Genomic DNA, 19,451 nt, shown 5'->3' with positions numbered 1-19,451 from the left:
GGGTACCATAAGTGAGCTGGAGGATGTGCGTAGGTTTTATGGAAGGGTTACTTCGTTTGCTTAAGAGCATTGTGCATCTATGGATTTGGGCATTTGCACACTGATCCACCACAACTTCGAAATCCGTGTCAGAATCCTGACTAGAAAAACAGCTCGCTTCACATCCTCTTCCTTGTGTCCTTAACCTGCATTCTGTCCTTCCTCACCAACCTATCATTTACCCTTTTGTATTCTCTCTTCCACATGTTATACTGAACCCAGTGTAATCCAGTCTGAAGCTCCACGCCTTTAGAATGGCTGGTTTAAACAGCTAGAACCCTGGTTCTCAACCTGTGGGTCGGGACCCCTTGACGTCAAACGACCTTTGTACCAGCATCAAATATCATATATCCTGCACTTCAGATATTTCCAGTACAACTCGCAACAGTGACAAAGCTACATTTGTGAAGTAGCCCTGAACAATTTTATGGCTGGTGGTCACCACAACATGAACTATATTAAAAGGTTGTAGCGTTAGGAAGGTCGAGAACCACTGGTCTAGCTCATTAAGATGGATAAACTTTGAGTCTGGCTGATCTCAACTTATGATATGCTTTCATTGTAATAATGTTTCGTTCAGTTTTTTTTTAAGACACAAATCCTAATCAGAAAATAAATTGTCACAATTTTTGTGTGTGCATGTGTAGGTATGTATGTACGTATGTGGGTATATGGCTGTGCACCTGAGTGTGGGGGTCGGAGGTATCTTCCCCAATCGCTCTCTACCTTATTTTTTCTAGTCGCCCCTCCCCCGCCCGCCCCAGCACCATCCCTGGCCATTGATAAGTTTCCTGGGAACCCAAACTCAAGTCCTCATGCTCATGTGTCAAGCACTTCACCCACTGAACCATCTCCTCAGATTCAAAGTTTGTTTTCTTTCCCCCCCAAACAAAACCAAGATACTTTACTGCCATCTTCTGGATGATTTATTTTACTATTACTACCATGACAAGTATCAAATCTAGGAGGCCCGTGATGTGAACAGGACCACCTTGGGTAGTTACGTCCCCTTCAGACAATGCACAGCCTATCCAAACAAAAGCTGTGATAATCGTACCAGGGTTTAGGGAGCTGGATAAGCTTGACTGCACCTACATTCAGACAGATGGCGGCTCTTCATCCTAGACTCTGTCACAACCTTGTTATAATACTCTGTCACAAGTATCGTGACTTCTTCCCAAGTAATCTCTGATTTCACGAAGAGAGGACGCCACATGTATTTTAAATGTGTGAGGGGGAGGTGCTCTGGGGGGAAAATGAATTGCCCAGAAGTGTTGGAGACCCCAAGTGTGAAATCTATCCAAAGTAAGAAGCTAATTCAATAGGCACACAGTCAAGAAAATAGACCGAATACATCATGACCCAGGGTGACTTTGAGGGTTGTTTGTCTGTGCTAGAAGTGGAAGCCAGGCAGAGAGAATTCTAGCAAGCAGCCTTCCGTTGAGCTACCCAACGCTTCCTTTGACTTTCTATCCTGGGGTTTCAGAGGATGCACTTAGGTGCTCCTTTCTACAGTTGCTAACGGGTGAAGGCAGTAATAACAAAGATTTCCTTGTTTTCTGCTCCCTTCTGTCACCGTGCTTGATGGGGATGGGGGGATGTCAATAGGGTGGCCTCAGCTAACTCACAGAGGAGCCAAACAACCCTTAATTAGCCCAGATGGGCAGGTGCTTACAGCAAGCATAACGCAGTGCTTGTGTAGTAACACATGTAATCCTGAGGACTGCAAAGGGAAAATGTTTATACACGCTGTCATTGGGTAATTTAACATTCTCCCCACCCTTGTAGCAGTATCCGGTACAGCTTTTCTAAATGATAGAAGTGTTCTGTTTTGTAAAAAGATAAGGAGAGAAGGAATATGTTTTGGTGGATGTGCAGTCAGGTGTGGGGGAAGGGGGTCCATCCTGGAAGGGCCCATGCTGAGGCATCCCTTCCCCCTGAGGGACCAGCCACAGGACAGTATAGCATAGAATAGAGTTTATTCAGGGCATGAGAGAGTAGTAGAGACAGAGAAAGGGAGAGCAGAGAGAGAGAGAGGAGGAAGAGGAGAGAGGAAGGGAGGAGGGAGGAGAGGAGGGAAGGCCGAGAAGCACCATGAGCATGGAGAGAGGGAAGGGAAATGGGGGAGAGAAGGGGAACAAGAGCAAGGAGACAGAGCAGGAACAAGAAGGCAAGAAAGAGAGGAAGGGGCAAGCAGCCCCTTTTATAATGAGTCAGGCATACCTGGCTGTTGCCAGGTAACTGTGGGGCGGAGCTTAGACAAAATGCTAACAAGAAGTGTTGTGTTATCCTCACCAATAGCAACCTGTTGCTGCCCCAGGGTGGCCTTGTTGAAGGAAGTATATTATTGTGGGGGTGAGCTTTGACGTCTCCAACGCTCAAGCTACACACTGTTTGGCACATGGTCCCCGTCTGCTGCCTGCAGATCAAGATGTCGAACTCTCAGCTCCTTCTCCAGCACCTGCACGCTGCCACGATGATGATGGACTAAACCTCTGAAGCTGTAAGCCAGCCACAAATAAATGCTTTCCTTTATAAGAGTTGCCATGGTGATGGCGTCTCTTCACAGCAATAGAACCCTAATTAAGACAGCCTGGAAGAACTTATTTCCGCTCGCAGTTTGAAGACCTGCAGTCTATCGAGGAGGAGAAGGCATGATGCAGGAGACTCCAGTGGTGGGGCTGTGGATCTGGACTCTTCCCCTCATATCTTGGAGAAACAGGGAACAGGGAACAGGCAAACAAACCAATGTTTGTTTACCAATGTAGTTGACAGAGGGACCTGGAAGAATGGAGCCAAAAAACTGAGGCAGACTAAAGTCTCATGCCATAGTCATCTTTATTCAGGGCATTAGAGAATTTATACTCCGAGAGCTCAGAAGAATCCCATGAGTAAAGTGTACGATCAAAAAACAGTGTTGCAGAAACATGTTTTTTCATTGGGTCATGTAACAATGAATCATATGACAACAGAGTCAGTAAAAATAACAACAGGCAGCTGTAATAAATAAATCTGAATAAATGTTAATCTCACCGGGTGACAGTAAAACCACTACCACAATTTTGAGCCAAATTTGAAGCAAGTTTGATTTTCTTGGGGTGCACCCAAGAGCTGGCCAGTGATTGTCTCGTAAATCGGGTTCAAGAGAAGAAGCCCAGTCCATTTCTAGGGCTCCTTCTAAGGAGTAAAATCACAAGTAATTGCAAAGCAGGGAGAGGAGAGACAATGGGGCAATAATGAATAAAGATAAACCTCAAAAACAAAACAAAACCAAACCCCGCAAAGTGGTGGCCATTCAATTAGGGAGGCTGATTAGGGAGAAGGGTGGGTTATGGTGTTCTGGAAAACAAGTCAAGGTCATAGGTTGGGGCAGGTCAGACTCCAGAAAACAAACTGAAAAGCAGCAACTCAGTTCTCACAGTCAATGGAAACTTATTTCTAATAATACAGCATAAAGGCCTTGCCTTCGATATGGAGCCAGGCAGGTTCTGCCTTAAACTTACTCCTGTTCACTACGCGTGGGAGGAGCACAAAAACACATCCCCAAAACAATTTCGTGTTTCCGAGGTCATGAGACCCTTGTTTTGTCTTCTTGGAGTTTTCTCCTAAACAGTCAGAAGTCTCCTCACACGACTGCATTCTTGGGCCATGTTACAAGTGTTTCAAGTCCTGGGTGCTGCAGCCCCTGGTGGGGCCTGGAGAACAGTGAGGGAGACTTCCACACCGCCTAACAATACAGAAGCCCGAGTCTGCTGTCATATCACGTGACACAAAAGAGAGCGTCCTAGCAAACTCGTGGCACCTCAGAATGGGCCCAGAACAGGTCAGAGGCTGCTTCCTGGTTTTTATGGAAGCCCCCTCCTGTGCTTGCAGCCTGGTATCTCACCATAGTACCAATGGGATGGTTAACTACTCCAGAGCTCTATCGATTCCCCCACTGGTCCAAAGGCTGTATTTAAAAAACAAAACAAAACAAAACAAACAAAAACAAAAACACCAAAACAAACAAAAAATGCTTGCTGCTGCTCTGCGTCTCGATCCTGGTCTCCAGAGTCTGTTTACTAGGTTCGTGACTCTACCCCACCCCCTCCACCCAATCCCAGTTGTCCACATAAAGTGATTTCCTCTGGGCCACATTAAATTTAGTTTGAAGTAGTCACCAGCAGTGCATGGCTCTGCATCAGGCAGCACAGCACCTATTGCGCGCGCCCTTCCTTTTGCCAGGATCGCCTCCTTTCTGACTTATACATTTGTGGACTCCCCATAAACGAAAGGATGACTGAAGAGTGAGGATGTTCTGTGAGGCCTCCGGGAACAGCCGTAGATGCACAAAGCAGCGTGTGGGTAATTTTCTGTGTTCGCTTGCTTGCTTTCGTTTTTGTTTGTTTAGTGGAACAAAATGGAAGCTAGGACTCGGGGCTTCGAGCATGCTAGGCAAGGACTCAACCACCGAGCTAAGGCCCCAGAGTTTCACTGATTCTTATCATCGAATATCTTTGATTAATATTCCTTTGAAGACTCTAGTGTTCTCGTTTGTTGGTGATTTTGGAGGCCGAACAAGAGGGGGTTTACTTTGGGTTGGAAAGGACATATCGGTTTCTTTCCAAACCACATTCTATCCTTCACTGATGCTGCTTTAAGGTGAAAGCTGAACTTACTCTATTACAATGAAATCAGCAGTTACTGACGCAGGAAAGCAGAAAGAGAGAGGTGGCGGGGAAGGGGGGGCATGTTAGACTAGGGAATAAGGCTTTTTATAAGCAAGCACATTTGACGTAGATAAAGGGGAATCCCTTGGTGGAAATTTACTTTGCACCTAAGATGCACAGACCAATCCTTTCAGATGCTGGCTTCAGGAAGCCTAGGAGACTGAGTTACAAAGCAAGCAGTGTGTAAAGGCTGTGAAAGGGACCTGGTGTGGGCTCCTCTGCGGGCTCCAGTTTGTTCCAAGCATACTCAGGGTCTCCTGGGCAGCAATGAAAGGGCACTAAAGACTCCCTTCTACCCATTTTCCATCTATAAAAGCAATTTGAACATTTAATATTTTTCCGTATGTCTCTCCCACCCCCATCGACAACATTCCCCTCCGTTTTAATCAGCAATCGCCTTTACGCTGAATACAGAGTGGTTGCCTTCACCCTAGAACATTCTACTGGTTCTTACAGTGAGAAATCGGAATCGGACCTGACCTATGTTCCCTTTGGCAATTTTTGAAATTCTTTTTCTTGTGAACAATGAAGCAATAAAGGACCAGGGTCAAACTGCGTTCCCGACAAGTCAATCAAAGACAGAGAGATCAATGACCCAAAAGCCACTAGGATGCCAGGAGGTCACGTCTGACCCCTCCCTTTCACAGGTGAAAAGATGATTCTAGAACAAGAAAGGACTTGGCCAAAGACGCACAGCGCTGAAATACTGCTGAAGAGAGAACCAGGACCCTGCCTTAAACACTCTCTGCGTTAGTCAGTGTTCTCTGGAGTCATAGAACATATGCAGTGTCTTTATATATTAAGGAGAATTATTGGGATGACAAAATCTGCAGCCCAGCTAACCCAACAATGGGCAGCTGTGAATGGGAAGGTCCAAGAGTCTAGTAGTTGTTCAGTCCCACAAGGCTGGGTGTTTCCCCGCTGGTCTTCTCTTAAGCTGGAATCCTGAGGAAGCAGGCTCCAACAGATGTGCTGGCAAGCAAGTGCAAGCAGGTGACGAAAGAAACCTTCCTTTTTCCGTTGTCCTTACGTAGGCCTCCAGCACAAGGTATGGCTCAGATTAAAGGTGTATACCACCATACCTGAACCTAAGCTGTTCTCTAGGCTGGCCTTGAACTCAGAGATCTGTTTGCCTCTGTCTCCTGGAATTAAAGACATGTGCTACCTTGTCCAGGCCTAAACTTTTCATAGCCACTATGCCTCAAGATCCAAGTCAAAAGCCTATGTCTTCCATCCTCAAGATCTGGGTCACAGGCGCGCCCTCCATTTCTGGATTGTAGTTCATTCCAGATGTAGTTAAGTTGACAATCTGGAAAACCCATTACCCTTCCAACAAACTTTCTTCTGGGCCAAGAACCAGCTCTCCTCTAAGCCTAACAAACACTGTGCTGAGAAGTCTTTGTAAAAAAGCCTTCCTCAGCTGGTAATGGAAGCACATATCTTGAGAGGCTGAGGCAGGAGGATCACAAGTTTGAGGTCAACCTGAGTTACAAAGAGCCCCTTTGTGATCTCTCAATTTCTCTTTGTAGAAAATCTTTTCTCAACTAAATTGAATTTTTTTTTATCTCATTAGCTACTTTTTCTAATGTAACCATCAACCAAGTGTGTATTTAAAACATCACTATACTTGTGCTGAAGATGGGGATTCAGGGTCTCTAGGGACCCAGGCTACAGTCTGTGATGGTTTAAAGACATTTCTAGGCTGAGGATGTAGGTCAATGGGAGAGCCCATGCCTAACATATGCTAGGTTGGGCACTCCATCCCAAGACCAAAATAAACAAATATTTTCTTTAAAAAATATCCACTGAAAGGCATACAAAAAATTTTTCTTTTCTTTTCTTTTTTTCGGAGCTGGGGACCAAACCCAGGGCCTTGCGCTTGCTAGGCAAGTGCTCTACCACTGAGCTAAATCCCCAACCCCACTGAGCTAAATCCCCAACCCCAAATTTTTTTATTATACTATACAAAAGTTATGTGTAAACTTCTTGTGTCAGTGTCTTTCTTCCTCATCTCCACAGTGATGGATCTGGAAGGCACCGATGTCCACAGCTCAGCTAAATGATACAAAGCAGAACTCCCCTGGCTCTGATACAGCAGTGGCCTCCATCCATTTCTCTATGGTAGTCTGCAGTCATGATTCCCACACCAGGCCACTTTTTCCCTTTGCTTTGTACCTCTGTGGAAAACTTAGATTACCGCCTTCAGCTTTTTCTATCTAGGTTCTTTTTTGTTTGGTTTGGTATTTTTTCAAACTTTCTTTTTAAATTTTTCCAGGATGAACTATTCTTTTTTATTATTAATAATTTTATATTTGTTTACATTTCAAATGATATGCCCCTTCCCGGTTACCCCTTCACACACCCCCATCCCACCTCCCCTTGCCCCCCTCCTCTTTGCCCCTATGAGGGCACTCCTCTGCTCACACCTCACTGCTCTAGCATCCCCCAATGCTGGGACATCAAGTCACCACAGGACCAAGGGCCTCCCCTCCCTTTGATGTCAGATAAGGCCATCTCTGCTACGTTAAGTATCTGGAGTCATGGATCCCTCCATGTGTACTCTTTGGTTGGTGGTTTACTCTGGGAGCTCTGGGTGGTCCGGTTAGTTGATATTGTTCTCACTCTGGGGTTGCAATCCCCCTCAGCTCCTTCAGTCCTTCTCCAGCTCTTCCTTTGGGGTCCCCAGGCTCAGTCCGATGGTTGTCTGTGAGTATCTGGATCTGTATTGTTCAGGAGCTGGTAGAACCTCTCAGGAGACAGCCATATGAGGTTCCTGTCAGGAAGTGCTTCTTGGCATCAGCAAGTGTTGGGGTTTGGTGTCTGCAGATAGGACGGATCCCTAGGTGGGGTGGTCTCTGGATGGCCTTTCCTTCAGTCTGTTTCATTTTTTGTCCCTGTCTTTCCTTTTCTGGAACATTTCTGGGTTAAAAATGTTGAGATGGGTGGGTGGCCATATCCTTTAACTGGGGGCCATTCCCAACCTCTGGATATGGTCTCTACAGGTTCTCTCCCCTTTGTTGCGTATTTTGGCTAAAGTCGTCACTGTTGGGTCCTAGGAGCCTCTCTTCCTGGCCCCGGGGACTTCCTAGTGGTTGCCCCTAGTTCCCCATCTCCCACTGGTACATATTTCTATTCTATTTCCTGACCCTCTGTATTTCTCTCCTGTCCCTTTCAATACCTGATCCTGCCACCCCTTTTCCCTCCCTCTCCTGTCCTTCCTCCCTCTACCTCCTGTGATCATTTTGTTTCCTTTCTGTGTAGGCTTGAAGCATCCACACTTTGCTAGTTAGTTTCTTGTGAACTCCAACAAGCTAGAATCACTTGGAAAGAGGGAATGTCAACTGAGAAATTCTGCCATCTGATTGGCCTATAGGCAAGTCTGCCGAGGACCCAGTGTGTGTGGTGCCATCCCTCAGCGGGTGGCATTGGGTGCATGTAAAAGCAGGCTGAGCAAGTCAGAGAACAAGCCAATGTGCAGCACTCGTCCATGATCTGCTTCACTTCCTGCCCCTAGGTCTGCCTCGAGTTCTTGCTCTCTTTCCCCAGTGGATTGCAACTCAGAATAAGCCAAGTAAAACCTCCTCAAGTTGCTCTTGATCATGGTCTTTGTCGCAGCAATGAAGACACCCATCCTCCATCCAACACATTATATCCTTCAATTGCTTATCCCACTACTTATACCTTTCAAATGCTGGGAATAACAGGTGTATACAACTGAATGTGGTTCACGTTTTTTATGTTTTATTTATTTATTTAAACAGGCTTCAAATTCACAATCTTCCTGCTTTTGCCTCCCAAGTGCTGAGATTATAGGTATGAGCTACCGTACCAGGTTCTAAAAAAAAAAAAAAAAAAAAGACAGCAGCAGCCCTTAGACTAATAAGGAAAATGTATTCTACTCCTTGGAGCATGGCCCCTCTCTCCAGAAGGTTTCAGTACTGGTGATGATGTCAGCAGAAGGTACGGCTCAGACTGAACCAAGTCTGGTCTGATTCACTGGTCGAGATTGCCTTTTGCCACGAACCAATGTTAACTTTCTTTTACTTTTTATTTTTGAGAATTTTTCTGCTTATACAGATCATATATGCAGTAGACTTCCTTTCATGCCCAGAAACACCATGATGGATTAGCTAGTACCAAAGGTCTGAACGAGTCATGCCATTATAAATTTCACCCCTCCTGTGCTGACCACTATGGGCTATGTCAATATAAACATTGTTTTGTCTATGCTGTCCATTATAATAACTACGATTGTCTCTGGCAATTCAATGCTGCCACCTGGCCCTTGCTACCTCAGGGCCCAATTAAACCCATTGCATTTAATTCATCTAATTGAGCAGCAGCGTCTCCAACCCTAAGGTCTGGTGCAAGGAAAAGGGCAAGAACAAAACCCTTCAAATGTGCTGGTGCCCCTCTCACCAGTTTTGGTCTTATAGGATTCGTGAAGGGCACGTCTTCTGGGCCTTCCCACTGTGGAGGATTAGGTCTTACACGACGTATCCACTCTAGCATTGCCTGAGCCTTAAAAGTCCCTTCGTCAACACTAAGCCAAGGGATATCAGGCATCTCCAACTCCTTTTCAGTAGGCCATCGTTTGATAAATGCTTCCCAACCATTCAAACAAACTTCTGACACCTTTTTTTTTTTTTTCCAGAGCTGGGGACCGAACCTAGGGCCTTACGCTTGCTAGGCAAACGCTCTACCACTGAGCTAAATCGCCAACCCCACCTTTTTTTTTTTTTTTTTAACTGTTCGAGCTTCCATATTAAACCTAAAATCTCCCCTCAGAAGGCCCATGTCAATAAACTCAGTCTGGTTTAGTTTTATATTCCTCCCACCATTATCCCACACCCTTAGAATCCATGCCCACACATATCCCCCAGGCTTCTGCGTGAATGAATTGGCAAACTCTTTAAGCTCCTCAGTAGTGTAGCACACTTCCTCATGGCCTACACTTTCTGATCCTCTGGGAGTCTGCTTTGCCTTGAGTCTGGTTATGGATGTAGAGGAAAGTATTGGTGGGCCTTGAGGGGCATCAGTCTTGTCTTGCTTGGCATTTTCTTCAAAAAAAAAAAAGTCACTGCAGACGATGAAGGATTAATTTCCTCAGCTAAAAGGGGCAATATTTCAAGGGGCGGGGCTGAGGGCACTACTTCCTCAGGTGAGATAAACCCTTGAGAATCTGAGGGTTCAAAGTTCTCAGCTTCAGCAGGGTCCTCCCACACATCCCCACCCCAAGTTATAGGACTCCATTCTTTGCCAATGTATGCCCTTCCTTTAACTGCTGACACCAGCTGAGGCTGAGACTTGATTCTTTGCTGTAATTCAGCCAACCATCTACTGAGGGCTTCAGTTTGATTTTCTGCAACTTGAGCTCTCTGGTTACTGGAGAGAAGATTCTCTTCCAGGGCACACTTAGAGACCTTTATATTGTTTGTTTGCATCTGGAGCCGGCAAGTTTTATCACGCAGCTCATTCCTTTCCTTCGTCAACTTATCCAGAGATGTTACAAGCAACCAAGCAGCCGCATCATTTTCCTTAGTTCTCCCCAAACTGTCAAAAGTTTCATATACGAGGTCACCGACTCCATCGCCACCCACAGCTGATGAATTAAGATAATCAAAGGCATTTTCCTCTTTAAGTTTGAAATATAGCTTCCACCATGGGCTTTCAAAACTCTCTGAACTCCCAGGAGAGAGAGTGACTGGAGAGGTTTTAGTAGCTGAAGGTATCGGTCAATTTGAAGGTTCTGGTGAATTAAAAAACCTATTCCAGATATTTAAAAGGTTCATCCTTATACTTCTGTTCCTCTGGAAGCACTCTTGGTGCCAAAAATCTGTATTTGTCAGGGTTATGATCTAGAATTTATAGAATGAACCTCTCTCTCTCCCTCTCCCCCCGCCTCTCTTCCTCTCCCTCTGTCCCCTTTTCCCTCTTTCCCTACAGGAGATGGGGCCACCCACCTACCCCTCTGTATATATGTATATGGAATTTATTGTGATAAGTTACAGGTTGCATTACAACTAACCCAACAATGGGCAGCTGTGAATGGAAGCAGTTGCTCAGTCCCATGAGGCTTGGTATCTCAGCTGATCTTCTGGATAAGCTGGGATCCTGCCTGAAGAAGTAGGTTCCAATGGACGACATGCTGGCAAAGTGAGTGCAAGCAGGAGATGAACCCTTACTTCTTCCACTGTCCTTCTGTAGGCCTCCAGCGGAAGGTGTGGCCCAGATTAAAGGTGTGCCTCAAGGTCTGGACTATAGGTCTGTGTCATCCCGCCTCAAGATCTGGATGAAAACCCCATGTCTTCCAGCCGCAAGATCCAGATCACAGGTGCGCCCTCCATTTCTGGATTGCAGCCTGTTCCAGATATAGTCAAGTTAAAAACTGAGAATATCCATCACGGATAGTAAACTCAAAATAACCTTAGACATGCCCTTGAAACTCTGAGTGACGTGAGACTTTTTCCTGAAAGATTACCACCTGAGGTGAGAAAAGTCAGTGAACTGCTTGGAATGCTTGGTGGTTGAATGCTTGTTTAGTGTGTATGAGGCCCTGGGTTTGATTTCTAGCATAGGAAGAAAAACAACCCAGTAGTTATAAGTATGCGGATAGTTGTAGATATTTATGCAAATCAATTCAACTACTTGATGTTTGTGGTTAACATGGTAATAATGCTGAGAGCATGAGTGTAGATTTTGGGAGATTCAAATGGAAAGAACGATTCAGAACAAAACTCTGGATTAAAAACAGAGAGGGGCTGGAGGGATATCTCAGTGGTTAGGAGCACTGGACGCTTGTCCAGGGGAACACTTGTACTCCCAGCCCTGCATGGCGGCTCACAACCATCTGCAACTCCAGTTTTCAGAGGCTCTGACTCTCTCTTTTGTCCCCCTCAGGTCCCAGGCACACACATGGTGCACAAACATACATGAAGGCAAAACATCCATACATATAAAATAAATTAATTTTCTTTAAAAGTGAGGAACGAAGGAAGAGGAGAAAAAAGAAGAGAAAAACAAATATAATATACTGCTTTGTTGATGAGTATGTGGAGTGTGTAACTTTGTATTTGGGAATCATTGTTTTTCTCTCTTTTTTTCCTTTGGGGGGGTAGTTGGTGGTGGCGGTGGCAATGAGACATGGTCTCACTCTTCATCTCAAGCTGGCCTGAAAGTCATATCAATTCTCCTGCTTCAACTTCTGGAATACTAGGATTAGGGAAATGAGCCGTCACGGATGGCTTACTTTCTTTTCATATACACCTTGGAATTGGATTGCCTTGTAATGAGGTTAAGATGGCGCCTTTTTCATCCTTTGAAAAATCATCAAATGTTCATCCTCCTGGGCTGGGGATGTAGCTCCTGGGGGATTTACCCAGGATGCGTAAAGCACTGGATTTGATGACCTGCATTTAAACAAGTCAAGAAGTCAAGAGTGACCTTTAGTCACTCATCTTGATACCATCTAGTTGGTCAGCAGTATGCTATAAAGTGAACGCTGGACCCCTTTGATATACATTCTTTGAACAGACCTCTTTTCTTTATCTACTACCTTTGGGCCATGGGTACAGCTTTCGGCATATCATAGCTCTTTGTATAACTCATGTTAATTTCAACAAGTTAGTGGCTGTGGATTTAATGATGTGACTAGATCCTTTTACTAAGGTAATTTACATTCTGGTGTCCATTTATTTTAGAAGAGATTGAAATTGATGGCAAGATTAAGTTAATCTGTAGCTTAGAAGTAAGAAATTCTGCAGAGCCAAGCTTTGGGTTAAAATATGAGTACATTCTTTTTTTTTTTTTTTTTTTTTTTTTTTTTCTGGAGCTGGGGACCAAACTCAGGGCCTTGTGCTTGCTAGGCAAGCTCTACCACTGAGCTAAATCCCCAACCCCAGTGCATTCTTTATTACCAATATAGGATCTGAATATTTTGTCCAAAGGTCAGGAGATGATTTCTTTGAGCTTTATTGGTGTTGAAGAAATAAAGTTTCACAGATGTGAAAAGCAAAGCTGTAAGAACAAGGTTTGGAGGTCAGGATGCCTGTGACAAACCTGTGACCTTTCTGAGAGATACATCTGACGTCAGGATGCCTAGTGATATGATAAAGTTTTGGTGATCAAGATATTGAGGCAATTCTGACTAAGCTAATTAAGACAAAACAATAACAACTATTCCCTCTACCCATCCCTGTGGTAAATTCCGAGAACAACTGCAAGATGTCATCCTGACCCTGCCCAACTACCCAGTTCACCCCAACTCTAAGGGACGGGCCAGCTTAGCCCTTTCCCAGTGATTCTCCAAGGCCAGGTGAAGGCCTGGATGAGGAAAGTGACCAACTCAGCCAAGAACAGCACCTTGAGCAAGACAGCCAATACCTGACCAGATGCTTTGTCCTGTGTACCACCAATGAGAATAAGCCAGCTAACCCTGTTGCTGAAGTCTGTCCTCTGTAACTGAATAAAAGTTGTGTGCTTTTTGGGTTCGGGGTTGCCTCTCCCTGCATGGATGAGTAACCCCATGTACGTGGATTAACAACCTTATACCCTCATGCTATTGCAGTGGTCACTTTGTCAATCTGTGCTTTGTGGGTTGCACTCCTGATGTAAGGCCACTATGGGGTCTTACATTATGATGCTGGGAATCCAAATTAGGGCCTTGAACATGCCAAGCAAGTGTTCTAACACTAAGCTACATTCCTAGCCCACTCCTTTGAGGTTTATATCATTATATACAATTGCTTACTCAATATTCTTTTTTTTTTTTTTTTTGGTTGTTTTTTTTTCCGGAGCTGGGGATCGAACCCAGGGCCTTGCGCTTCCTAGGTAAGCGCTCTACCACTGGGCTAAATCCCCAGCCCCTAAATATTCTTACATATTCTATAGGTGTCTGACACTCTGTGTTTGAAACTAAACTCATTTCTCCATCAAACCGGCTTTCCTCTGGTGTTCTTCTGCTCATACATGGAACTCACTGTCCCTCCATTACCCATGCCATGGGATTCATGCTTGGTTGCTTCCCATCCTGCTTTATATCTAACTAATTACAAATGTTGACAACTTACTCAATAATTATTGTGGGAACAAATAAAAAATCTGTTGCCTGATGAACCTTTATTTTAACAAAAACATAATAATGTCTTCTTAGGCAAGGACTGGGCACCCTGACATACAATCATTAAAAAAAAATTCAGTCCTGGACGAAGGTAGCACACACCTTTAATCCAAGCACTAAGAATTTTGAAGACAGGATGGTCTACAGAAAGAGTTCCAGGACAATCAGGGCTACACTGAGAAACCCTGGTGCAACAAACAAACAAACAAACAACAAAAAGAAAAGAAGATTGACTCTAGTATTTATCTTTCTGTATTGAAGCGCAGGAACTTGAAAGGTCCCTATGATGTCCACTAATTACCTTAACAACTATTTAGTGACTGTCTGCTCTGAGTGATGCACAGTAGCCAAATACTGTCAATAACTGTAGGATATACCCCACTTGCAAGATAACACGTTAGCTAACACTGTTACTTTCTGAATGCTGGTACAAAACATCTGAATCAGAGATAAGGGGGTTTAATCTTCAAAACACACCAATTAGCCCCAACCCGAGTAACCTGGAGGTTTTTCCCCTACACCTACTTCCATGAACCCCACATACGCAATGGCTTTCCGACACAACTCAACAATAAGGTTAGTAAACTTATAATGGGCTTCAAATCAACATGTTCAGCTTTTGCTCCGGAGGGAAACATTATCTTGTCTTTAAGACAAGAGTTTTTCGTTTTTCTGGCCCTGCTGGTCTTGTACTCCCGAGCATCTAGTCTCCACCTTCTAAATGGTGGGATTACAGATGCGCTTTCTGGCATCACATTTCCCTGATTTTTTAAAAAACTTTTCAGGTTAAATTTATTTAAAGAGAATCCAGACAGGATAGTGTGACAAATTTATGGGGTGACGAGTACAATTCTACGCAATATACCACAGAAAACAGCCTTCCAAGGTTCCAAGCCGCGTGGTGGCTCCGGGACACATTTCATTCGCTTAGCCATCACGCTCTGGCCGTCCGCTCTGTGGATGGCTGCTTCGGATTTCACTCGATCTTGATTTCCTTCTGTGAACACTCCTAGCGCATATAGCGTCTCCTAGACCACCATAAATATCGAGCCAATCTCTGGACTCACTCAGCCCTCTGCGGCCCGGGGGTCCCAGCAGCCCTGCACTTCCGGTCCCGAGCTTCCGGCCTCGCCCACCCTGCGCGGAGGCCTGTGGGAGCGGCTTCCTTGGAGCCGCACCTGGCAACGGCTGGGCGTCCAGCTCTGGCCTGCTGAGCCTCAGGCGTCGCGTCTTCCCTCAGGCCCACTCGTGGTCAGGCCGCTCCCCCTCGGCGCGAGGTAGGAGAAGAGCCCGGCCCCTCGCGGCCACCCTCCCTGCTGCCCTCTATCTGCCCGGTGCGTGAGCGGTGGCAGGGTCGCGAGGGCTGGCGGGCTGGTGGCGCCCAAGTCTCGCTCTGGCGGATGCGCTTCCGTAGCCAACACTTTGTTGGTGCTCCTCTTCAGAGGGTGACTTCCCCACTCCACCTGGCTTGGCCACCCGGGCCACAGTCACACGGCTTGGCGATGCTGTGGCACCAATGAAACTTTTAGACTTTCACAGTGGGTTGCAGCGAACATTTCTAATAGGTGAACGTTTCATCATGTGAAACTTTGGTATTGCCTAGCAATCGTGAATAAAGGCAAAAAGTACAGAAAAGAGTGAATCAGGCACAGTCTTACAAAGATGAAACCCTATCTCCTGGGGACTGGTTCTAGGACACCCACTTTCCCTGGATACCAGACTTCTTAGGTGCTCATTCACATACAAAGATGGTATGATATTTGCATTGTATCTAAGCTATTTTGCTATCTTAGACTATTTATTGCTACGCAATTCATTGTTATGCAGAATTGTTCAGGGATAAAGAAAAGGTGGTGGGGTGAGCCCGCACATGTTCAGTAAAGATGAAAATATATTTTCAGTTTGCAGTTGGTTGAATCTGAGGGTGCACAGATAAAGATCTGGCTGACTCTACTCTTCCCAAGCCTAAAATTCCACTTTCCCTTTTTATCTTTAACTCTGGTTGGGAACTTTGCAGAAACTACAGTAGACATTTTGAGTGTGAGCTGTATCAAGGTAGAAGTATATAAAAAGAAAGAACTTTCCCCATGTAAAATAGTTCCATTGGCAATATCGAAGTGACAGCATCCCAAATTATTTTTGAAACGCCCTGGAGAATATAGAAATCCTGAGGTGTATTATTTGTTAGCCACTCATAGTTGTTTTAAAGAGTAATTAATTCATTTAATATTTGCTAGCCTCGCTTTCCCCATCTTTAAAAATGTGTGTATTCGGGTTGGGGATTTAGCTCAGTGGTAGAGCACTTGCCTAGAAGCGCAAGGCCCTGGTTCAGTCCCCAGCTCGAAAAAAAAAAAAAAAAAAAAAATGTGTGTATTCCACAATTGGTCTGTTCAGATATCTATAATGTCTCCCAGGCCTCTGTGTGTGTGTGTGTATGTATGTGTGTGTGTGTGTGTGTGTGTGTGTGTGTGTGTGTGTGTATGTAAATCTGGTTAAAAGCCAGGAGAAAGGTCTAGTTTAAAAGCTGACTGTTTCAATACCTTATGAGTAAACTGAATCGACATCAGAAGAGTTCATAAGTAGGAAGTTCTTCAGCATATGACTTGAAAGTGTGATCCCTGGAGCAGCAGCTTCCGAATCACTTAGGAACTTGTTAATCAACATTCTAGGGTTATGTAGATGGCCCAGTTGGTAAAAGCATGAGCACCTGAGTTGATCCCTCGTACCCACTTAACCTAGTGTGGTGACTGTTTGAAGGCAAGATGATTTGTGCTGCTCACTGGTCAGCTAGCTTGGCAGAATCTGGCTCCAGGTACCAGGGGGAGATCTTGTCTCAAAAAACAAGGCAGGCAGTGCCTAAGGAGGATGACTTCTGTTTCCACATGCACACATTTACACCTGTATGTGTACGCATGTGCGCGCGCCACACGCACACGCGCACACACACACACACACACACACACACACACACACACACACACACACAGAAGCTGCCATACCCACACAGACATAGGAATTCACATCCTGGTTGGGCAGAACAGCTCATATTTGTTACCCTAGTGCTTGGGATGTAAAAGCAGGAGTTCAAGGCCAGCTTTGTCTACATGCTGAGTTCAAAGCCAGCCTAGGCCACATAAGACACTGTCTCAGAAATGAACAACCCCTCCCCACAAAAGAAATTCCAATAAATTTACTTTCTGAGGGAGTCAAGGGATCTCCTTTTCTGAATCGGAAGCATTGATGGCTGAGGAGCTGAAATGAGAAATCTTTAAGCTTCTGGTCCATCCCACTCAAGTTTGAGAACCACTGGTTTAGCAGAGGATTTCCCTCTTACCTGTGAGGGATATAGTCCAAGACCCCTAGTAGAAATTTCAAACATTATCACACTCAAAGCTTCTTACACTATTTTTTCCATAAACATACTATGATAAAGTTTAAATTATAAAAGGCACTATGGGGGGAGTGGGGATGGGAAAGGGAGTTTGTGGAGGAGTATCTGGGAAGGGGGATACCTTTTGAACATTTGAAATGTAAATAAATGAAATAGCCAATAAAAATTAAAAAAATAAAAGGCACTATAAGAGATTAGCAATAATAGTAAAATAAGTGTTTATAATACCATATTGAGATGGAAGTAATGTAAATATGGTTTGTTAAACTAAAATAAAATTTTGCTGTCCTGTTTTCCCAGTGCTTGGGATATAATAAAGTGAGTTGACACTTAAAGGAGATACTTTATGGCTTCTCTTTGACATGCTTGATTGTCAACATTCTGTTCTTATCCAGTGATTAGCAAAATTACAAAGACTATGATACAAGAGCAGTTAACCTGGTAACTGAGATAGCTGCTATGTGAGTAATAGTCAGGTAGCCTATATAGTGTACACACTGGAAAAGGGATTGAGTAGGATGATGTAATATTTATCACTCTGCTTAGAAAACAGAAGCTAACAGAGTTCCTGTTTGGCCCAGACATTTCATACCCAGGTACATACCCAGTAGAATTGACCATATACTCACCTATGGCTAGAGACAGGGCTCAGCAGTTAAAAGCACTTGCTGCTTTTCCAGAGGTCTTAAGTTTCCAGCACCCATGTTGGCCGGCTCCCAACACAGACACATAAATTTTAAAAAGAAAACATTCAGGTAAAAACTTGCATACAGACATTCATAAGAGGGTTATTTATAAAAGCCCAAAAGTAGAGCCAACAGCCCAATATTCATCTCCTAAAGAACAAAGAAGCCAAATGTTATAATTTATTATTCAGCCAGGAAAAATAGTGTGGTGTAATGAAACTGCATCATACACTCTGAAAACATGTTAAATGGAAGAAGCCAGGCATAAATGCCATGCTGTACGGTTTTGTGCACATGACACCTTGACTAATCTACAAAGGCAGGAAGTCATCAGTGGCTTTGGGGGGCTTCGAGAAAAGGAGGGATACGGAGTAACTGCTGAAGAGCCTCAGGTTTTTGTCTTTATAGGATGAGGAAAATGTGATAGTTGTACACCATTTGAATATACCAGAAAACCAATGAATAATACATATTATTTATTGAGACCTAAGCTGGCTGCTAACTTGCTGTGTAGCTGAGACTGACTTTGAATTTCTGAGCCTTTTACGTCTGCTTCCTTAGAGTACCACCACGTCCTGAACGATAGTTGGAAAGGAAGAGTCTTGATCTTTGTACACAAAGGTTCTCAAGCTATGGGTCTTGACCCTTTTGCCATCACATGACCCTTTCACAGGGGTCATCTAAGACCATCAGAAATATCAGATATTTACATTACAATTCATAACAGAATTAACAGTTATGAAGTAGCAATGAAAATAGTTTTATGGTTAGGGTTCATCACAGCATTGTATTAAACATCTGAGAACCACTCTTTCAAGAACTGAAGTAAACAGTGAACATGGTTCACTGTTATATTGACCCAGAAAATGCTACACAGCCATGCAAACCAAGAGGTTCAAATCTCAGTGTTTTATTGGGTGTGGTAGCATATGTCTTTAATCTGAGCTATAGGGAGTAGTTATAGGGATACAAGTAGTTCCAGGCTAGCTAGGGTTACACAGTAAGACCTTGTCTCAAACAACTACAGATCACTTGTGAAACTGACCAAGTCAAAAAGGTAGGTATATCAAAAAAAAAAAAAAGGCCACCAAGTATTTGAAAGACATGAGTTTAAAGAGGCAGTTTGCAGCACTCTGGGGAAATAATGTTAGAGCTAGTAGATGTGCCTAGGCCAAACAGTGAGCTTGACACCAGACTGGTGGCCCAAGTACTGAATTTTTATTTCATATGTTAAAGAATATAAAACATTGTTGAACCAAAGGGGTGAGTACATGCCAAGAGCACCTGTCATGGTCAAAGAGCAGCTTTGAGAAGTCTGTTTCTCCGGTCACGTACATGGGTTCTGGGGATGGAAGCACATTTATCTGCTGAGCCATTTTACTGGCCCCTGAACTGAGGTATAACTGTAAAGTCTCCGGTTAGAGTTCATGGTTGGGTTAACCCATGCCTGAGCTCCCTGTCACAGTGAGGTGATTGACACTGGAAAAAAAAAAAAAAAAAGACAACAA

At 44.3% G+C, this 19,451-nt stretch overlaps 1 protein-coding gene across 3 annotated transcripts in view; it reads left to right on the top strand.

Annotated features, from left to right (window-relative positions):
- The first annotated feature begins 15,027 nt into the window (after positions 1 to 15,027).
- Ift88 (intraflagellar transport 88) overlaps positions 15,028 to 19,451 on the top strand; it is a 92,200-nt gene continuing 87,776 nt past the window's right edge. For all 3 annotated transcript variants that reach the window (XM_032917447.1, XM_032917448.1, XM_032917449.1), the window contains exon 1: positions 15,028 to 15,143. The gene's annotated coding sequence lies outside the window, so the exon portion shown is untranslated. The remainder of the gene's footprint in view (positions 15,144 to 19,451) is intronic.

The sequence above is a fragment of the Rattus rattus genome, chromosome 12 (assembly GCF_011064425.1).
Source record: "Rattus rattus isolate New Zealand chromosome 12, Rrattus_CSIRO_v1, whole genome shotgun sequence".
In the NCBI taxonomy this organism is placed as follows: Eukaryota; Metazoa; Chordata; class Mammalia; order Rodentia; family Muridae; genus Rattus; species Rattus rattus.
The sequence above is the reverse complement of the archived record's forward strand: the minus strand, read 5'-3'. Positions and strand labels throughout refer to the sequence as shown.